The sequence below is a fragment of the Dama dama genome, chromosome 4, assembly GCF_033118175.1.
Source record: "Dama dama isolate Ldn47 chromosome 4, ASM3311817v1, whole genome shotgun sequence".
Lineage (NCBI taxonomy): Eukaryota > Metazoa > Chordata > Mammalia > Artiodactyla > Cervidae > Dama > Dama dama.
In genome coordinates this window covers 67,737,523-67,757,006 of record NC_083684.1, presented here as the reverse complement: position 1 = coordinate 67,757,006, position 19,484 = coordinate 67,737,523, and the positions used below count along the sequence as shown (strand labels likewise).

The 19,484-nt window shown below is 44.5% G+C and overlaps 1 long non-coding RNA gene and 1 other non-coding gene across 2 annotated transcripts; one reads left to right on the top strand and one right to left on the bottom strand.

The window, feature by feature from the left end:
• The first annotated feature begins 1,552 nt into the window (after nucleotides 1-1,552).
• Nucleotides 1,553-1,692, top strand: LOC133055329 (small nucleolar RNA SNORA7). The gene has a single exon (XR_009692618.1). It is a non-coding gene; the product is annotated as a small nucleolar RNA SNORA7 (small nucleolar RNA).
• LOC133054844 (uncharacterized) lies at nucleotides 1,562-4,553 on the bottom strand. Its single transcript, XR_009692517.1, has 3 exons — nucleotides 4,475-4,553; nucleotides 1,918-2,068; nucleotides 1,562-1,681 (listed from the first exon to the last, which is right to left on the bottom strand). It is a non-coding gene; the product is annotated as an uncharacterized LOC133054844 (long non-coding RNA).
• Between the last annotated feature and the right edge of the window lie 14,931 nt (nucleotides 4,554-19,484).

Here is a 19,484-nt window from a genome sequence, read left to right as displayed (position 1 = left end):
AGTTGCGAGTTAAGTTTTATTTGGGACAAAATGATGACTGCAGTCTAGAGACAGAACCTCAGATAGCTCTGAGAAATGGCTCCAGAGAGGGAGGGGGAAGGTCAGTATGTATGTGATTTTGGGGAAGAGAAGTTATGCAATCAAGCACTTCTTTCTTTTTTTTTTTTTTTCCTGCAGAAGGTTTCTGCTAATCACGAGGAGCAGACATCACCAAGAAGGATTTTAGTGCTTTCCTAGATATGAGGAGATACAAGAATTGGGCTCATAAAATCAGTTCCTGAAAATATCTAAATTTCTGAAGACCTGTCCTGCCAGTTTTTCCAGTGAGCACAGCGTGCCTCCTTTCGGTGAGCTCCTTTCAGGCTGTGTTGAAGGACAACAGCTGCAGCAGCTCATGATTTAACCCTTGTAGAGTCAAGCAGCAATTTGCAGTTGACTAATCTGTACCCCCCCCCCTTTTTTTTTTGGCTGCACTGTGCCACTTGTGGGATCTTAGTTCCCTGACCAGGAATTGAACCTGGGCCCTGGGCAAAAAGTGTTACCAAAAGCATGTGTGGGGTCTGGCTGCCTGCCACTTAACAGCAGATAATCAGGCCAGGCTTTATTTCAGATGCCGGCAACTAGGTGGACATCAGTCCAAAAGCTGACTCCACCCGCCCCCAACAAGAAGAGGGTGAGAGCTTTTATAGATGGGGGGTGGTGCTACATGCAGAAACAAGTCATCTCCAAGAGTCAGCTTCAAATTGGTCATCAGTGGTCTGAGCAGAATCAGCTTGATTGTGTTAGGTGCAGTTAATCTTCAGTTTCAGGGTCCGTTTGTTCCCACTTCTTTCCAGTCAATTCTCTGAATTGTGGCAGCTCATGTCCGGGGTGCAGTCAGGTCGCCCTGTAGTTAACTTCTCCACCTGCTGCTTTGGTGTCTATAGGACAGCTCACAGGATATGGCTCAGAATATTGTCCATAGCTCTTGAGGGGGAACTAAAGGTCCTTGACTATGTCTAATGACTACATTATTATTTAGTCCCCTTTGATTGTTTTCCTTTGTTTCAGCATTTCTCCCTTCTCTGATCAAACTTATTCTTTGACTACAGTGTTCCACAGGCAAAAGGCAGGCAGAGAACATGGTGTGGGGGGCAAGGACCAAAGCATGAAGTCCTAATCACTGGACCACCTGGGAAATCCCAAGTCTTCACCAACTTTTAACAAGTGTCCAGTGGATTTTTTTTTTCTTTGTTACTTGTTCCAGAACCTGCACTGTTAAACACTCAGAGCCATACCATTTATTCTAGGATTCCACACTCAGATGGGTTTTACTGATGATGTACTTTAAGAAAAAAAAGAGAAAGAACATGCTGAAGTGACGGAGATTTGGAGATAAGGGAGGGAAGGGATGGGCCAGGAAGGACCTCTCTGCTCAGCCCTGGGAACCGTCTCAATAACTAGGCCCTGTTATCTGCCCTCTGGACTCATTCTTACCATCAACTCTGTTTCCAACACAATAACCATTAGCCACGCTTAGCTCTTTAAAATTTAATTAATTAAGAATTAAGGTAACCTCCCAGGATCGCATCTGGAGAATGGCTTGTATTATGCCAGCTTCGGAGTCGGGAGGGAAAGCAAGCCTGGCAGATGTACCCATTCCATTCCCACTTTGCTCAGTATCTGGTGATTGGAAGACACTCTGCAACAAGAGAAGAAAAAGAAAAAAAAAAAGAATTAAGGTCGTACTGAATAGCACAGGGAATTGTATTCAGTATCCTGAGATAAACCACAATGGAAAAGGATATTTTTAAAATATTTATATATATATATATATAGCTTTGTCACTTTGTTATACAGCAGAAATTAACACAACATTGTAAATCAACTTTATTTCAATTAAAAAAAAAAAAAAACAGGTGGGAAAAAAAAATTCACCTCCTCAGTCTGAAGTTGCCAGGCAAAATACAGGACGATCAGTTAAATCTGAAGCTCAGGAAATTCCCCAGTGGTCCAATGGTTATGACCACACTTCCACTGTGAGGGGCATGGGTTTGATTCCTGGTGGGGTGACTAAGATCCTGCGAGTCTTGCAGCAAGGCAAACAAAACAAAACAAAGAATTCCTTCAAGATCTTGTAAGGAGTCACAGGACCCACCAAGATTAGTCTTGTGTGTGTATGAGTTGCTTCTGTTCATATTTAAACTCTTTAAATATTTAAGGAGTTCCTGTCCAACTCTTTGCCAGGCTCCTCTGTCCTTGGGATTTCCCAGGCAAGAATACTGGAGTGGGTTGCCATTTCCTTCTCCGGGGGATCTTCCTGACCCAGGGATCAAAGTTGGGTCTTCTGCATTGCAGAGGGATTCTTTATTTTCTGAGCCCTGCTGATCCTCAAATTCAGCTGGAATAAAGTCTTCCATTGTTTTCTTAGATCGACTGATTTTCCATTGACAGGGAAGAGGTCTAGAAAATATTCCAAGGCATTACAGCTTCTGGAAAAGAGGTTTCAGATGTCCAACTCACTTCAAAGAACTGAGTCTCATAAGCTAGGTACAAAAAGATATTTTTAACACATAGAACAAAGAGCATTTAGTAGGGATTTCCTCTTGGATGACTAGAATCCTGAAGAGGTTTGGGGAGGGGCTTAATCTCATTTTCTTTTTTATCTGTTTAGGATTTACAAGGACAGTTTTTTTTTAGTTTCCAAAATCCAATTTCACTGAATATTCCTGAAGACTTCTTGTGAGCAATTTATTTGTTCATTAGTTATTAGCTGAAATCTATTTTCTGGGTCCTAACACTGGTAAGAAAGGGAGATATAATCCCTTAGTACTTGGGGTCCGTGCTCAAGGACTCAGAACCTGAGAAAGCCAAGAGTTGTATATGGCCACTGGGTGGTGGGGATGGTACACAGGTGACTCCCCTGATTTGAGATCCTCTGAAAGACATTCTAAAGAAAGCTTTGGGAGGAAAAACTTTTTCCTCTTTCAAAGAGGTCTAGTAGTTGAAGGCCAGAAAACTAACAGCGAAATTAACAGGAGAAAAAAAGCTTATTAACAAGTGCATGAGGGACCTCCCGCTATTGAGAAACTAGAGGAACTTTTACATAAGGCTTCCCCGGTGGCTCAGATGGTGTAGAATCCGCCTGCAATGCAGGAGACCTGGGTTTGACCCCTGGGTTGGGCAATCCCCTGGAGAAGGAAATGGCAACCCACTCCAGTACCCTTGCCTAGAGAAGCCCATGGACAGAGGAGCCTGGCGGGCTACAGTCCACCGTGTCTCAAAGAGTCGGACACGACTGGGCAACTAACACTTGAACTGAAGGAGGCTGTATAGGGGCTTCAGTCGGAGGGTACGGAAAGTTCTGTGGGGCTTTCTGATGCTCGGGCTATGGGCCTTCTGCCTTGGCAACTGAATTACAGGAAACTTCCCTTGCAGGAGGTGGTTGAGGGCAGCTGTTTTCTGGGGAGGCAGATGAAGCTTATCTAACATTTCTTTCTGCATCTTCAGCAACTGAATTGTTTTTATTTGGGGATAGATATAATTTGGGGACAAAGGGAACTTCCCTGGTGGTCCAGTGTTAAAGACTGCTTCCACTGCAGGGGGTGCGGGTTGAAATCCCTAGTTGGGGAACTCAGGTTTGCATTTGCCTCACAGCACAGTCCAAAAAAACAAACAACACACACACAAATAAGGATAATTTGGGAATTAAAGATTATTTTATCTGAACTCTGGGATTCCATGTGGGCCCCCATTTCAAAGGGAAGTAAGACAGGCAAGCATAGTAGGGTGGGGGTATGTAAAGGTGTTGTTAAAACTCACATTCACAGGATAAAAAGTTTAATCTGAAAAGCTTTGTTTTGGGGGCTAAGGCCTGTGGATTCTAGCACCCTGGGCAGTGAAAGCCAGAGTCCTAACTACTGGACCACCAGGAAACTGCCTCTTGAATGTTTTTCCAGATTTTATGAGGCTGGAATGGTGGGGCTGGTGAGTAAAGCTGAAACTTCGTAGCCAGGAGCCTGATTTCTGAAATAGAAGCTCCATGAGAGCGGAAGAAGGGGGTGACAGAGAATGAGATGGTTGGATGGCATCATTAAGTCAATGTACATGAGTTTGTGCAAACTCTGGGAGATGGTGAAGGACAGGGAAGCCTAGCGTGCTGCAGCCCATGGGGTCGCAGAGTCGGACATGACTGAAAGCGGCTTAGCATGTGGCAGATACCCATTTCACAGATGGGCACACTGAGACCCAGGCAAAGTGTGGTCCCAGCTGACAAATCAGCTAACTGGACAGGAAAGCAAATTTTGGGGTGAATGTGGAGAAAGGAGAGGAGCTAAGTAGACTAGGAACAAATTTTGAGAAAGAGGTGTAACCCCCCAGGAAGACACATGTCTGCAGTTACCCCCGGACTTTATTTTGGAGTGAAAACTTCTTTTTAGTGAGTGAAATCTGTGACTCAACATGCGTCAGCTACAGATTGGCACTTGCCATCTACCTCTGCAAGGATTAAATCCGATGCTGCTGCAGCTGCTGACCTTCAACACCTCCTGAAAGGAGCTCAGGATGGAGAGCAGAACCTGTTGCAGAAAGGAGGTCAATTCTGACTCCATGTTGGAAACTGTTTCTTTGACTTGCCTTTATTATTATAATCATACTTAATGGCTTGCCTGGAGGACCCTGCCCCTCTGCTTGTCTGCAAACTAAAGTGCCTTTGTTCAGCTCACGGAGAGATAATTTGTTCCTCCCCACCTGTGAACAGAACAGATTAACACACCCCTTCTGCAGGCTGGACATCCCCTTGGAGGTGTTTTGCAAGACTGAAGACCCTTCCACTGTACTTCCTCACTTCCTCTCCGTCTCTATTGTGCCTTTTGACTTTAGTCCCTCATTGCTTCTTTCTCTCAGATCTGTAAAAGAACCTGGCATCTAGATCCCAATAAGATGTTGATTTTGAGGTGCTAGCCTGCCCTCTTCTCCGTCTGCTGGCTCCGGATTATTAAGTCTCTTCCTTGCCTCAACACCTTGTCTCTCGGATTCATTGGCCTATTGTGTGGCGAGCAGAGTAACAAAAGGAGGCAGTCTGTATTCCAGGAAAAACTGGCAGGACAGGTCTTCAGAAAGATATTTCCAGGAGTTGATTTTATGAGCCCAGTCCTTGTATCTAGGATATCCATATCTAGGAAAGCACTAAAATCCTACATGGTGATGTCTGCTCCTCGTGACTAGTAGAAACTTGCAAAAAAAAAAAAAAGTGCTTGATTGCATACACTTCCCCGAAATCACATACATAGCTGACCTTCCCCCTGCCTCTTTGGAGCAGTTTCTCAGAGCTGCCTGAGGTGCTGTCTCTCCAGCTGCGGTCCTCATTTTGCCCCCAAATAAACTTACTTGGGGGCTTCCCTGGTGGCTCAGTGGGTAAAGAATCTGCCTGCAATGCGGGAAGCCTGGGTTTGATCCCTGAATGGGGAAGATCCCCTGGAGGAGGGCATGGCAATCTACTCCAGTATTCTTGCCTGGAGAATCCCCATGGACAGAGGAGCCTGGCGGGCTGCAGTCCATGGGGTCGCACAGAGTCGGACACGGCTGTGCGACAATCACAAGCACGCACACTTCCTTGGCTCCCAACTCTCGCTTCGTGCGTTTTTTCAAATCAACACAAGCAATCCGTTGTTTGTGCCACCTGGGCTGTGACTGTCTTCTCCATCAAAGTGGGAACACCTTAAAGCCGACACCAAGACAGACACATCTCTGTGTCATCTGTATCATTCAGCGTGGGTGCTGGTCTGCAGAAAGCTGGCTGAGTGGGTGAAATGGACTCACAGTGATTTCACTGAGCCCTGGTTCAGTCTGAGCAAGTAGCTCAGATTATGGCTCTATTTAGCAAATCCTCATTCCCAGTGCGTAAAGATCATATACTTTCATTTATTTATCCTGGACATGGCTAATGCAGTTCTCATAGTGACTTAAGGACTCAGAGATGTCAAGCCCCTTGCTTAAAAATCATGGAGCTCCTACAAGCCAGGATTTACACTCGGAGACCTCCAGATCTAATTTGTGTTGTTATCCCCACCTACTGGAGGCTTCTGGTATTTTTTTGTTTTTGTTGGTTTTTTTTTTTTTTTTTTTTTTTGGCCTCAGGTTTGTTATTGTCGTTCAGTCACTTGAGTCTTGTCTGACTCTTTGAGACCCTATGGACTGCAGCATGCCAAGCTTCTCTGTCCTTCACGATCTCCCTGAGTTTGCTCAGACTCATGTCCATTGAGTCCGTGATGCTATCTAACCATCTCATCCTCTGTCGCCTTCTTCTCTTTTGCCTTCAATCTTTCCCAGCATCAGGGTCTTTTCCAAAGAATCCACTCTTGTAAAGGTGGCCAAAGTATTGCCTACCAATTAATGAGATAAGATTAATATGATAAGGTTTTCACAACTAAGCCATGATGTCCGTCACTTTACATAGTTTTCCCACTATGCCCAATCTCATTTTTTTCCAAGGAGGATATTGAAAATTGCATTTTCTTTTTGTAGGAGATATAAATTAGGATTTAGGATTAACATATGCACACTACTGTATATAAAATAATCAACAAGGACCTACTGTATAGCACAGGGAATTTTATTCAATACTCTGTAATGACCTATATGGGGAAAGAATCTGAAAAAGAATTGAATCAGTTTGTTGGGACCTGAAACTAACACAACATTATAGATCAACTATACTCCAATAAAAAATCATTTTTTAAAAAATGGGGGTGACCAGGAAAGGAATGAAATTCTCTGGTGGTCCCGCGGCTAAGACTGCTTCCACTATCAAGGCAGGGTTAAATCCCTGGTTGGAGACCTCAGATCCAGCATTCCACACAGCACAATGAAAAAAAAAAATTCCAATTTTATGGTGTTATAGTCAGGGTGAGTAAGGGTGGCATAAAATAAGGGGATGCTAGAATCATTCAGATCAGCCTCTTGTGAACAGAGGGGACTGGGGTACATCCCCAAACAAATGATCAAATATCTTTGGAAATATGTGTCCACAAGTAGGCAAAAGATATGAACAAATAGTCCATGGAAGTGAAACTCGTTCTGCTGAAAAAAAAAAAAAAAAAAACAGTGAGAAACCAAACTGCTGAGACATTGAGGTTGTACTTCAAAGTGAAAAATCCTATGGTGACAGTTAAATCCAAAAAGCATTTGCTGGTTCCCCTGGTGGTTCTGAACTGTGGTGCTGGTGAAGACTCTTGAGAGCCCCTTGAATTGCAAGTAGATCAAGTCAGTCCATCCTAAAGGAAAGCAACCCTGAAGATTCACTGGAAGGACTGATGCCGAAGCTAAGGCTCCAATACTTTTACCACCTGATGCGCAATGCCGACTCACTGGAAAAGACCCTGATGCTGGGAAAGATGGAGCGCAGGAGAAGAAGGGGATGACAGAGGATGAGATGGTTGGATGGCATCACCGACTCAGTGGACATGAATTTGAGCAAACTCCGGGAGATGGTGAGGGAAGCCCGGCATGCTGCAGTCCATGGGGTCACAAAGAGTCGGACACAAATTGGCGACTGAGCACCCACACAGAGACGTGTGCAGGTCACTTCGGTCAAACTTGGCTTGTTGATCTGCATCCGTAACCTGTTGTATACACTCGCGTTCCTTTCATACACACTCCCATTCCTCAGACTTAAAGGCCTTGATTGCAGCTGCTAAAGGATCCACCCTGCAAACAGGCCGCTTCCTCCTGCTGCATCTCACTGGGTGGCAGCTTCTCACCTGGAGGAGGATGCTCTGTGAGCATCCCTTTCTGCACTTGCCCTACATCCACTCTGGCCTCTCCGGGATTTGCTCTGGAGCTAGACCACAATGTTCTTTTCAAAACGCACATAATTATCCTGACCTAAACCCAGCTCAAAAAAAAAAAAACAAAAAAACATTAATGGAACCAAAGTCCTTGTAAAGGCAAATTCTTACCAGCCCTTACAGGGACTTAAATAACTGTATCCCTGTAAGCTCTGCATCATCATTACCCTCTCTGTCTTGTTAGATGTCAGCCCACTCACTGTCCATTATTTCTTTTCTGAAGAGGGCTCTCAGCCTGATCCACTCTGCCTCGAATGCTTTTAGCTAGCTAATCACCACCCTGTGTATCCTTTTAAAGGTAAATGCCATTTCCTCAGAAAATATGTTCCTGACAAGACCAAAGTACCCTCTCTTTTTCTTTGCAAAACAGACCACATTTTTTTTTTTTTTTTTTGCAGGATGGGGAGGGTCATACTCAGAAGCTTCTATTGTAATGATTTTTTTTTTTTTTGAAGATGGGAATTTAAAAAAAAAAAATGAAATAAAATGTTACAAAATGAACAGGAAGCATACTAGGTATAACCATCTGAACCAATTCCAGACCTTACTGTCAACTGGCAGGAAATAAAGACCAAGGACCATTGGACCAGGAAGATTTGGCCAGAAAAATCCAGACCGTGGGACACCCTTATAGGTCAAATTGCTCAAGTTCTACAATATAGACTAGAACAAAGGGAATATAGTATTATGGGGAAGGGCCTGGGTGATGGAGAAGCAGAAAAGGGAAGATTGTTCATCAGTCTCTATTTTATTTCATGATGTGATTTTCTCTGCTCTGCTAGGGCCATAAGTTCCTTGAGAACACATGTCATTCTTGAGTTCACCCATCCCAACAGTAGTAGTGTTTGATATAGCTTCTTGCCCCCATACATGTTTCTCAATCAGAAATGTGGGACTTAGAGCCATCTGGCCACATCAACAAAGGTGAAGAAATGGTTCTGCCAAGCAAGTGCACTCACAGACCTCTGGGTGGCAGAAGAGGTGACCGAATAAAATACAGGATGTTAAAAAAAAAATTCATGATGCTCAGTAACATTTGGATTTCGAGTAAACAATGAATCGTCTGCTATTCAAAGAAGCATTTTCATATATTACAGGCTTAAATAACAAGTCATTTCCTCACTTCAATAGCAACTCATTTTTTTTTTTCCTAAAGAATGTCCCAAATGAGGGTTTCCCTGGTGGCTCAGATAGTAAAGAATTCACTTGCAATGCAGAAGACCCAGGTTCAATCCCTGGGTCAGAAAGATGCCCTGGAGAAGGGAAGGGCAACCCACTCCAGTACTCTTGCCTGGGAAATCTCATGGACAGAGGAGCCTGGCTGGCAGGCTACAGTCCATAGGGTCGAAAAGAATTGGACACAACGGAGCTAACACTTTCAAACTTTTTCACATGCCCCAAATAGTCAATATATGGGACATTTGTATTAAAACATCATCCATTGTTTATCTGAATTTCAAATTGTACTGCATATGTTATAGTTCACTTGTTCAATCCGGCATGCTATTGGGGAATTCAGCAAGGCATCTCTACAGAAGGTTTGTACTTTCAGCAAGAACTTGGAAAGTGGAAATCTCATCGAAGGGATTGGATCATCATGGCTCTTCATCACTTTCAGAAACTCTGCCAGATCCATGAATTCTCCACAAGGTCTAAACTATGGGCAGGAAAGATGGTTGGACTGGAGGAACTGGCTGGGTGTGGGCAGGTAGTCTGTCCAGAGTGTTCATCCTGCCGGGCTTTTGACCTCCTGTACCAAACTTCTTCATCCACCTCCCCTCACCCCACCCGATATCAATCTCTTTCATTCCCCACCCCCAGCCTCCTTACCATCCTTGTTAATGTTCAGTCGCTCAGTTGCGTCCGACTCTTAGCGACCCCATGGACTGCAGCAAGCCAGGCTTCCCTCTCCATCACCAACTCCTGGAGTTTACTCAAACTCGTGTCCATTGAGTCAAGTGATGCCATCCAACCATCTCATCCTCTGCCGCCCCCCTTCTCTTCCTGCTCTCAATCTTTCCCAGTATCAGGGGCTTTTCCAATGAATTGGCTCTTAGCATCAGGTGGCCAAAGTACTGGAGCTTCAGCTTCGACATCAGTCCTTCCAATGAATCTTCAGGTATTTCCTTACCATGGTTACATGCTTTACTTCATCAAGGGCTCAGCTCCAACACTGAGGGGACTTCCGGACTAACCCAGCCAAGACAGCTGCTCCCACACCCATCCCAGTTTACTCTGCCTAGGTGAATTTTCATGGTCCTCATCACCAGACAAACCATCTATACCTGACTACATGCTAATGGGAGCTACCCAGGTGGGACTGGTGATGAGGAACCTGCCTGCCAATGCAGGAGATATAAGAGACTTGGGTTCGACCCCTGGGTCAGGAAGGTCTCCTGGAGGAGGCAATGGAAACCCACTCCAGTACTCTTGCCTGGAGAATCCCATGGACAGAGGAGCCTGGCGGGCTACAGTCCATGGGGTCACAAAGAGTCAGACACGACTGAGCAGGCACACACATGCTAATGAGCTGTACCAGAACTGGGAGTTTTTTCATATAATGCTGTAAATGAGTAAAACAAAAATGAACCCGACTTTTCTAGGGTTGGTGATTCATACCATAGGGGTTTGAAAAGACTTGATTATGGCCGTGCTGCAGAAGAAGCATATCTGTATTAAGATATGGTCTAGAACACAAGCTAAAAGGAAAAGGGAATCAATGAATCTTCAAGTGGAACACAATTTTACTAACAAGGTGTTAGTGCAAATGAAAATTTCATGGAATAAGTATGACACATATAGAGGCGTTTAAAAAAATTATGTGTTTTATTTGGCTGTGCCAGGTCCTAGCTGTGGCATGCAGGACCTGCACTTGTGACATGTGGCATCTCGTTCCCCAGCCAGAGGCTGAACCCAGGCCCTCCACATTGGGAACGTGGGGTCTTAGCCACTGGACCACCAGGGAAATCCCTAAAGGGAATATTTTACCTCCCTTGGTTCCCAGGATGAGCAGTTCTTAGACTGTAACTCCAGATTCCAATAATGTTGTTAGCTGAAGGGCAATTCTGCTTTTTTTTTTTTTTTTGGCACAGAAAAAAATGCAAAGTGTTAGACATGCATGGTTTGTACCCAACAATTCAGCTGGATTTAACAATCTCTATGGAGATAGACATAGAGGTAAGTGATTACTCAGCTTCAGTGTATCATTTGTAGTCCAGGTGAGATCATCCATAATAGAATCTGAGATGTTTCAGGGGCTTCGCTGGTGGCTCATTGATAAAGAATCTGCCTGCAATGCAAGAGGCCCGGGTCTGACCCTTGGTTGGGAAGACCCCTGGGAGAAGGGAATGGCTACCCACTCCAGTATTCTTGCCTGGAGATTCCCATGGACAGAGGAGCCTGGTGGGCTACAGTCCATGGGGTCGCATGCTGCAGGATGTGGCCAGAAAAAGAAAAAAAGAAGAAGAATTAAGTAGTTTAAGAATGCTTGACTCTCTACCCCTAGCTTCCTCTTGGTAAATTTCCAAGTGGACCACAAGGGCAAGAGAACCTCCAGTTGCGGGTCAGTCACTTGAGCAAGAATATATTCCAGGGAAGACAGAGGGAAGTCAGCTGGCTTGCAGCAATGGAAGAATGACAGAGAATCTGACTTCCTGCCTTAATGATTAACTGAGACTGTTTCCCTTTAAAGATTGTTTTGGCTGAGGAGGTGGCTACAAGTCCATCTTCTCCCCAGATCATTAGCTTTTCTGAATAAAGCATCATTCTTCTCTACAGAAGCCTGTCCCTTGATTTATCATCTGTTGAGTGATAAGTAGCCAAACCTGCCATCAGCTACAGATCTAACTGCTGGGCTAGGATAGCCAATGGGTCAAAGCTGGTCACCCTGCCTCTGAGTTAATATACCCAGGGTGAGTCCTCTATCTTCATTCATGAAGATTAAACTCGGTAATTTATAGTTAGGATGGCTTACTGCTGGAGCCTGGGCTAATGCAGATGTTAAAGCATTGTTAGCCTTTTCTCCTTCTCTCATTCATTCAGTTGGGTTTGGTTGGGTAGAGTTTAGTAGCACATAGAGGGTGGGCAACACAGGGACATCTAGGCACCTAATTCTCCCGATGTCTGGCTAGACGTAGAAATCCCCCGAGTGATCAGGAGCTCAGAAAGCCAGGGTTCCCTTAATTCTTTCAGAATCAATCAACATTCTTCCTTAGATATGAAGCGGCCTAAATATTTCACAACTCGTGAGCAGAACTGCAGTTTGTCTGTGGAGGTATTACGCCACTTAGAGGTTAATTCCTGTAACAGAGGGATAGTATCTAAACTCTCCACAACAGCTTAAAGTGAAAGTGATAAAACTCAGGGCGCCTGCATTGTAGGCCGACTGTTCACTTTCTGAGCCACCAGGGAATCCCCCACTTTGTGTGGTTGCCTTAAAAAAAAAATTTACAATATTGCAAGTCAACTATACTTCAGTTTTAAAAAAAAAGTTAATGTAAGACTCAACTACTACATTTAAGTTCTGTTTTGATGGCCTGTGTCCTGGGTCTTATCTTATGGGTCACTTGATGGATTTCAGAATCTAGTCAACCCTTCACCAGGACCCCCACCCTCTTCACTGTTCCACCTCCTCTTGCCAGGTTTTCCTTCCTGAAGACTAGAGCTCCTTATCTCATATCTCCCATTTTCCTTCTCTGCCTGTGCGCTCAGCTTTCCCAGCAAACAGAGCTCCTGGAAGAAGGGGACCAAGTCACATCCCCTTCCAGCCCTTTGTCCAAGGCTGGATGCAGGCACGAGGCTCGTTAAATGCTTTTGTTGCTTGAATTCACCTCAGAGATCTTAAGCTCCCCTTCTCCTGGTTGGGGCCCAGCTGGCCTTGGGGTCCCCCCATACTGGAGTGTCTCAGGGAGGTGCAGACTGTGGGGAGCTGAGTGTGTAAGAGGACTGGGAGGGAGCAGGGTCTGAGTGGGGCCCCCAGTTTTACATCCCTTCTTAGGGCCCTTGAGATCCATGAATTCAAGTGTCCAGAGAAATAATCAACCAACCATGTATAATGGGAATATGAAAGGGTTTTGCTTGAACCAAACTGAGGACTGTCCTCTGGGAGACAGATGCTCAGATAGTTCTGAGGAACCGCTTCACTGAAGCAAGAGTTTTCAGCTCAGTCTTATACTTTATCCAAACAAAGAACATACATCAAACATGCCAGGGTGTATTCCTTCAAGCCTCCAAAAAAGACAGACTTAGTACATAGTGAGACAGCGGGACCCTGGGGTCAGAGAAGGGCACTTTCTCTTCCAGGGAGTGTTAACACAGATGCTATGAGAACAGAGTTGTTCATCCTCATCTTCAGAACAGATTTCCTTTACCTCAGTGGTTAAAGCAGATGTGCTGTGAGGGTTGGGCAGGCTGTCCTAGTTCACACACAGTTCAGGCTGAATCGTGTATAAGACAGATTGACTTCTCCATTCCTCAATACGTGAACATCTTCTCCATCACAAGCAGCTAAAAATCTTAGAACCATATGATCCAGCAATTCTACCTCTGAGGATATACCCAGAAGAGTTGAAGCCACACTCAGGAAGAGATATGTGTCCACTCGTGTTCATAGCACCATTATTCACAGTAACTAAGACATGAAAGCAACCCCAGTGCCCATTGACCAAAGGATGGTGAAGCCATTGTGGTAGGTACCAATAACAGAGTATATTCAGCATTTAAAGAGAAAGGAGTATAACATGCTACAACATGGATGGACCTAGTGGATATTACACTCAGTAAAATAAACCTGATAGTAAAGGACAAATTTTGGATGATTCCACTGAAATGAAGAACCTGGAGTAGTCAGATCCATCGAGACAGAAAATAGAAAGGTGATTGCCAAGAACTGGGAAAGGATAAAGGGGGATTTGTTGTTGTTGTTGTTGAATGTGTAGTTTCTGTTTGCCAGAGGAAAAATGTACTGGAGTTTGGTTGCACAAAATGTGAATGTACTTAACATGGAAATGGGGTAGGACCCTAGGGTCCTTGACCCCCATGTCCTCTGCCTGCCTTCTGTCTGTGGGATAAGCTTAGCCAAAGAATCAGCTTAATCCAAGAAGTGAGAGCATGCAAAAACAAAGGACAACAGTCAAAAGAGAACAAATAATAATAATGTGGTGACGAGGCATAGTCACAGACCTTTAGTTCCTCCTCAAGGGCTACAGACAGTATTCTGAGAGTGTGTGGAGATGGACATTTCCACCAGCTGCAAGAGAGTAACTAGCTGATGACTGGACTGTAGCCATGACAACAGCTGCCGCAGTTCTGAGAAACGGCCTCAAGGAAACGGGAACAAACTGATCTTGTGACTGGAGAGTAACTGTACCTAAAACAATCAAGATGCTGCTGGTCCAACCACTGATGACCAAGTTCAAGATGACTGTCAGAGCTGACCGTGCTGTTTCTCCATGTAGCCCCCTCCCTCTGTCCATAAACCTCTTACCCGCTGCCTGTTGGGCTGGGAGGGGAGTCGACCTCGGGCAGGAGTGTAACCCTCTCCCCCCACTGCCGGCATCCAAAATAAAGCAAACTTTCCTTCCACCAACCTGGCCTCCTGAATGGCTTTTGAGCAGCCGGCAGCCAGACTTTGCCTTCAGTCACAAAATGACTGAACTGAATACTTAAAGACGGTTAAAATTTCCTGTTATGTGTATGTTACCCCAGTTAAAAACATCTTAGAAAATCTCACAAGGGTAACCACAGAAGTGTTCAGTGCTGACAGGAACTTTGCACAAGCTTCCGGTCCTCTCAGCCCCATCCCCACCCCAGTTACCCAGGGTTAAGGGTTGTCTTCTGTGTTCAGGGGCTCCCCTTTTTGGATTTTGGGCAACCATCAGTTCCAGCCCTTAACCTCACCTCAATAGCACCTTAACCTCAGGCTTCCTGACTGCCCCAGTGCTCCAGGCTCTGCTCCAAGGATCCAGTAAGTCTCGGGTCACCCTCTACTGTGGGAGACTGGGCGCTGAGTTCACATCCTCCCAAAGAGGCCTCTGCAACCCCAGAGTGCAGGGGGGGTGGGTGAGCCCGGCCTCTGACTGAGGGTGGAGAGCCCCGTTTTCCAGATGAAAGTAGAAGGAGCTGGGAGCTGTTGTGTTTGTGTGAGAAGAGGAGGGGCTGGGAGAGATTGGATCAATGTCCAGAGGCTCTTGGACTGGTTTTAGATTGGTGCTCACTCAACACTCAGAGGACCCTCACATAGAGTTTGTGATACGGGTACCACTGCCTTCAGTCTCCTGTCTCCTGTCTGCCCTCCGTGTCTGCTGATGCCTCCTCTAGGAGCTGAGCATTCTGCTGAGGACGACTCAGTGGTGTTTTGTGTTGAATTACCTTGGAGTTTTGTACACTCAGCAGCTCTGTGAAGCTGGCTCTCCGGTTTATCCTCAGCATAAAATTTTAAAAACTGTGATGAAATACACATAAATTGGCCATCTTCACCATTTTTAAATGACTCTTCAGCAATACTGGGTAAATTTACGGCAGCTGTGTAACCAGTTCACAGAACTCTTTTTGTCTTGTAAACTGAAACCGTGTCCGCATTTAACGATGATGACTCCCCATTTTCCCCCTCACCCAGCACCTAGCAAACCAGCATTCTACTTTCTGTCTTTGTAAATTTGACTGTATTAGCTACTTCAAAGAAGTATTTGTCTTTTGGTGACTGGCTTATATCACTTAGCATATTGTCCAAGTTTCCTCTATGTTATAGCATGGGTCAGAATTTCCCATATTTTTAAGGCTGAATAATATTCCACTGTAGATATAGAGCACATTGTATTAATCCATTTTTAAAAAAAAATTTCCCATTTATTTTTATTAGTTGGAGGCTAATTATTTTACAATACTGTAGTGGTTTTTGCTATACATTGACATGAATCAGCCATGGATTTACAAGTTTTCCCCTTTCCAATCCCCCCTCCTGCCTCCCTCTCCATCCCATCCCTCTGGGTCTTCCCAGTGCACCAGCCCTGAGCACTTGTCTCATGCATCCAACCTGGGCTGGTGATCTGTTTCATCCTTGACAGTATACTTGTTTCAATGTCATTCTCTCAGAACATCCCACCCTCACCTTCTCCCACAGAGTCTAAAAGTCTGTTCTGTACATCTGTGTCTCTTTTTCTGTTTTGCATATAGAGTTATCATTACCATCTTTATTTATCCATTTTTTGTGGATGGCCATTTGGGTTGCTTTCATCTCTCAGCTAATCTGAATAATACCACCATGAACACTGGTGTGCAAACGTCTCCTATGACCTCACTTTCAGTTCTTTTGGGTGTACACTCAGAAGTGGGACTGCTCAACCACGATGGTAATTTCAGTTTTGGTTTTTTGGAGGAACCACCATACTTTATCCACAGCAACGGCACCATTTTATGTTCCTAACGACAGGGCTCAAAGGTTCATCAGCAGCGTTTGACCAAGAAGGAAACGCAGGTCCAGAGAAGTATATGACTTGTTCAAGGGCAGAGAGGTGGGGCCAAGATCCTAATCATAGCTTCCCGACTCTGAATGCTTACCCTCAACCATAATGCTCAACTCGGACCTTAGAGTAACATGGACAGAAGCCCCCTGCCCTTAACTCGTGTTCACTGAGTCAGCCTGGCCCTTACACTGGCAGAGCAAGTGTAAGGGGGAGACATTCTATGTCCCAAAGGATAGAAACTAGAGTCTGTTATTTCTGATTCAGAATGAAGATTAGTCCTTCATTAGTCCTAATGAAGATTAGGCACATGGCAGGTGAGTCTGGTTTTTCTTTTTTTTCGATAGTCAATAATAATTAACTAGAATTTTTTTTTTTTTTTTTTTGCTTTTTCATTGGAGGATAATTGCTTAACAATGATGTGTTGATTTCTGCTGTACAATAAAGTGAATCAGTCCTAATTATAAATATACTTTCTTCCTGTTGAGCCTCCCTCCCCCTTCTGATCCCTTCTGATGTGTCTACATCCCCACAGAGAACCAGGCTGAGCTCCCTGAATTGTGCAGAGGCTTCCCACTAACTCCGCTTTACACATGGAGTGTGTACGTGTCAGTGATACTCTGTCAATTCATCCACCCTCTCCTCCCCTGCTGTGTCCACAAGTCCAATCTCTATGAGTCCATCTCAATTCTGGCCCTGCAGATAGGTTCATCTGTACCATTTGTCTAGATTGCATATATACATATATATATATATATATACATATATATATATATATATATATATATATACACATTGATATACAATATTTGCTTTTCTCTTTGTGACTTACTTCACTCTTTATATCAGGTTCTAGGTTCATCCACCTCACTACAACTGACTCAAATTCTTTCCTTTTTATGGCTGAGTAATGCGTGCTGCAATTCATGGGGTCGCAGAGTTGGACACGACTGAGCGGCTGAACTGAACTGAACTGAATACTTCATTGCATATATGAACCACATCCTCTCTATCCATGCATCTGTCTAAGGACTTCTGGGTTGCTTCCATGTCCTGCCTATTGTAAATAGGGCTGCAACGAACGTCAGGGTACATGTGTCTTTTGAATTATAGTTTTCTCAGGGTTTATGTCCAGCAGTGGGATTGCTGGGTCATATGGTAGTTTTATTCCTAGTTTGTTAAGGAATGTCCATCCTGTTCTCCATTGTGGCTTTGTTAATTTACAATCCCACCAACAGTGCAGTAGAGTTCCCTTCTCTCCACGTCCTCTCCAACATTTATTGTTTGCAGATTTTCTGAATGGTGACTATTCTGACGGCTGTGAGGTGATAGCTCACTGACATGTGGACCCAGTGAGGGAAGGGGAGGGTTGAACAAATTGTGGGATTAGGACATATATACACTACACGGGCAAAACAGATAGCTAATAGCAACCTGCATAGAACACAGGAACCTCAGGTTTTTGCTCTATGATGCCCTAGAGGGTTGGGATAGGGGCTGGGTGGGAGGGAGGCCCAACAGGGAGGGGATGTATGTATACCTATAGCTATTCACTGGGCTTCCTTCCCTTGTGGCTCAGTGGTAAAGAATTTGCCTGCCAATGCAGGAGACACAGGTTTGAGCCCTGGATCAGGAAGATCCCCATGATTAGGAAATGGCAACCCACTCCAGTATTCTTGCCTGGCGAATCCCATGGACAGAGGAGCTGGCGGGCTACAGCCCATGGAGTGGCACAGAGTCAGACATGACTGAGGGGCTAAACAACAACAAAGCTGATTCACTTCTTTGTGTCGCAGAAACTAGCACAACATTGTAAAGCAATTATACGCCAATAAAAAATGAAAAAAGAGAACACTCATATAAGTAAAATCAGAAATGAAAGAGGAGATATTACAAATAGAACCTCAAATATACACAGTCTTATACACATTCCTTATACTATGAAAAAGTATATGCCAACAAATTGGATAAACTGGAAGGAAAAATAAACAATCTGAATAAACCAATAACAAGAAAGGAAGTTGAATCAGTGATAAGAAACCTCTCAACACAGAAAAGATAGTTTCACTGGTGAATTCTACAAAACATTTGATTTAAAAAAATTTTTTAAACAATTTTGGCTCCACTAGGTTTTTGTTGCCGCGGGAGGACTTTCTCTCTAGTTGCAGTGATCCGGGGCTACTCTTCATTTTGGTATTCGTACTTCTCCTTGCAGTTGCTGCAGTTTTTGTTTAGTCCCTCAGTCTTGTCTGGCTCTTTGCAACCCCATGAACTGCAGCACGCCAGATTTCCCTGTCCTTCACTGTATCCCGGAGTTTGCTCAAAGTCATGTCCATTGAATCAGTGATGCCATCCAACCATCTCATCCTCTGTCTCCCCCTTCTCCTCCTGCCCTCATTCTTTCCCAGCATCAAGGTCTTTTCCAATGAGTCAGGTCTTCACATCAGGTGGCCAAAGAATTGGAGCTTCAGCATCAGCATCAGCAGGTAGATTCTCATCCACTTACACCACCAGGGAAGTCCAAAAAACTAAGAATTTTAAAAGACTACATGTATTTCTAGACCCCTTCCTTTTCTAAGATAATGGAGAAAACCTGTGTTGTCACTGTGTACACTTTCAAGGGTCCCCTCATAATGGAAGAATCTTTGATGATACCATGCTTGGGAATTTTTTCATTCTCTTCTCATGTCGCATGGTTTTCTTTCAACTCCCCTCTGACTTAGTTTCCGTTCTGTCAGGGCTAGCCTGGCTTAGGGATTTGGACGATTTCCAAATGCAACCAAGGCAGGAAATCTACTGGTCCAAGGCACAGTGATGAATTCATGTCAAAAACAGGATGTATGGAGGAAGGGGGCAGAAGGCAAGAGAGAGAGAGTGAGATGAAGAAATATTTTCATCTGTGGTAGAAAAGAGGCAGGAAGTGAAGTGAAATGAAGTGAAGTTGCTCGGTCATGTCCGACTCTTTGTGACCCTGTGGACTGTAGCCAACCAGGCTCCTCCGTCCATGGGATTTTCCAAGCAAGAGTACTGGAGTGGGTCGCCATTTCCTTCTCCAGGGGAATTTTCAGACCCAGGGATCGAACCCAGGTCTCCCGGATTGTAGGCAGACACTTTACCATCTGAGCCACTAGGGAAGTCCAAAAGAGGCAGGAGGAGGAGGCAAAGACAGAAGGATTAAGATACTAAAGACTGGCGGTGA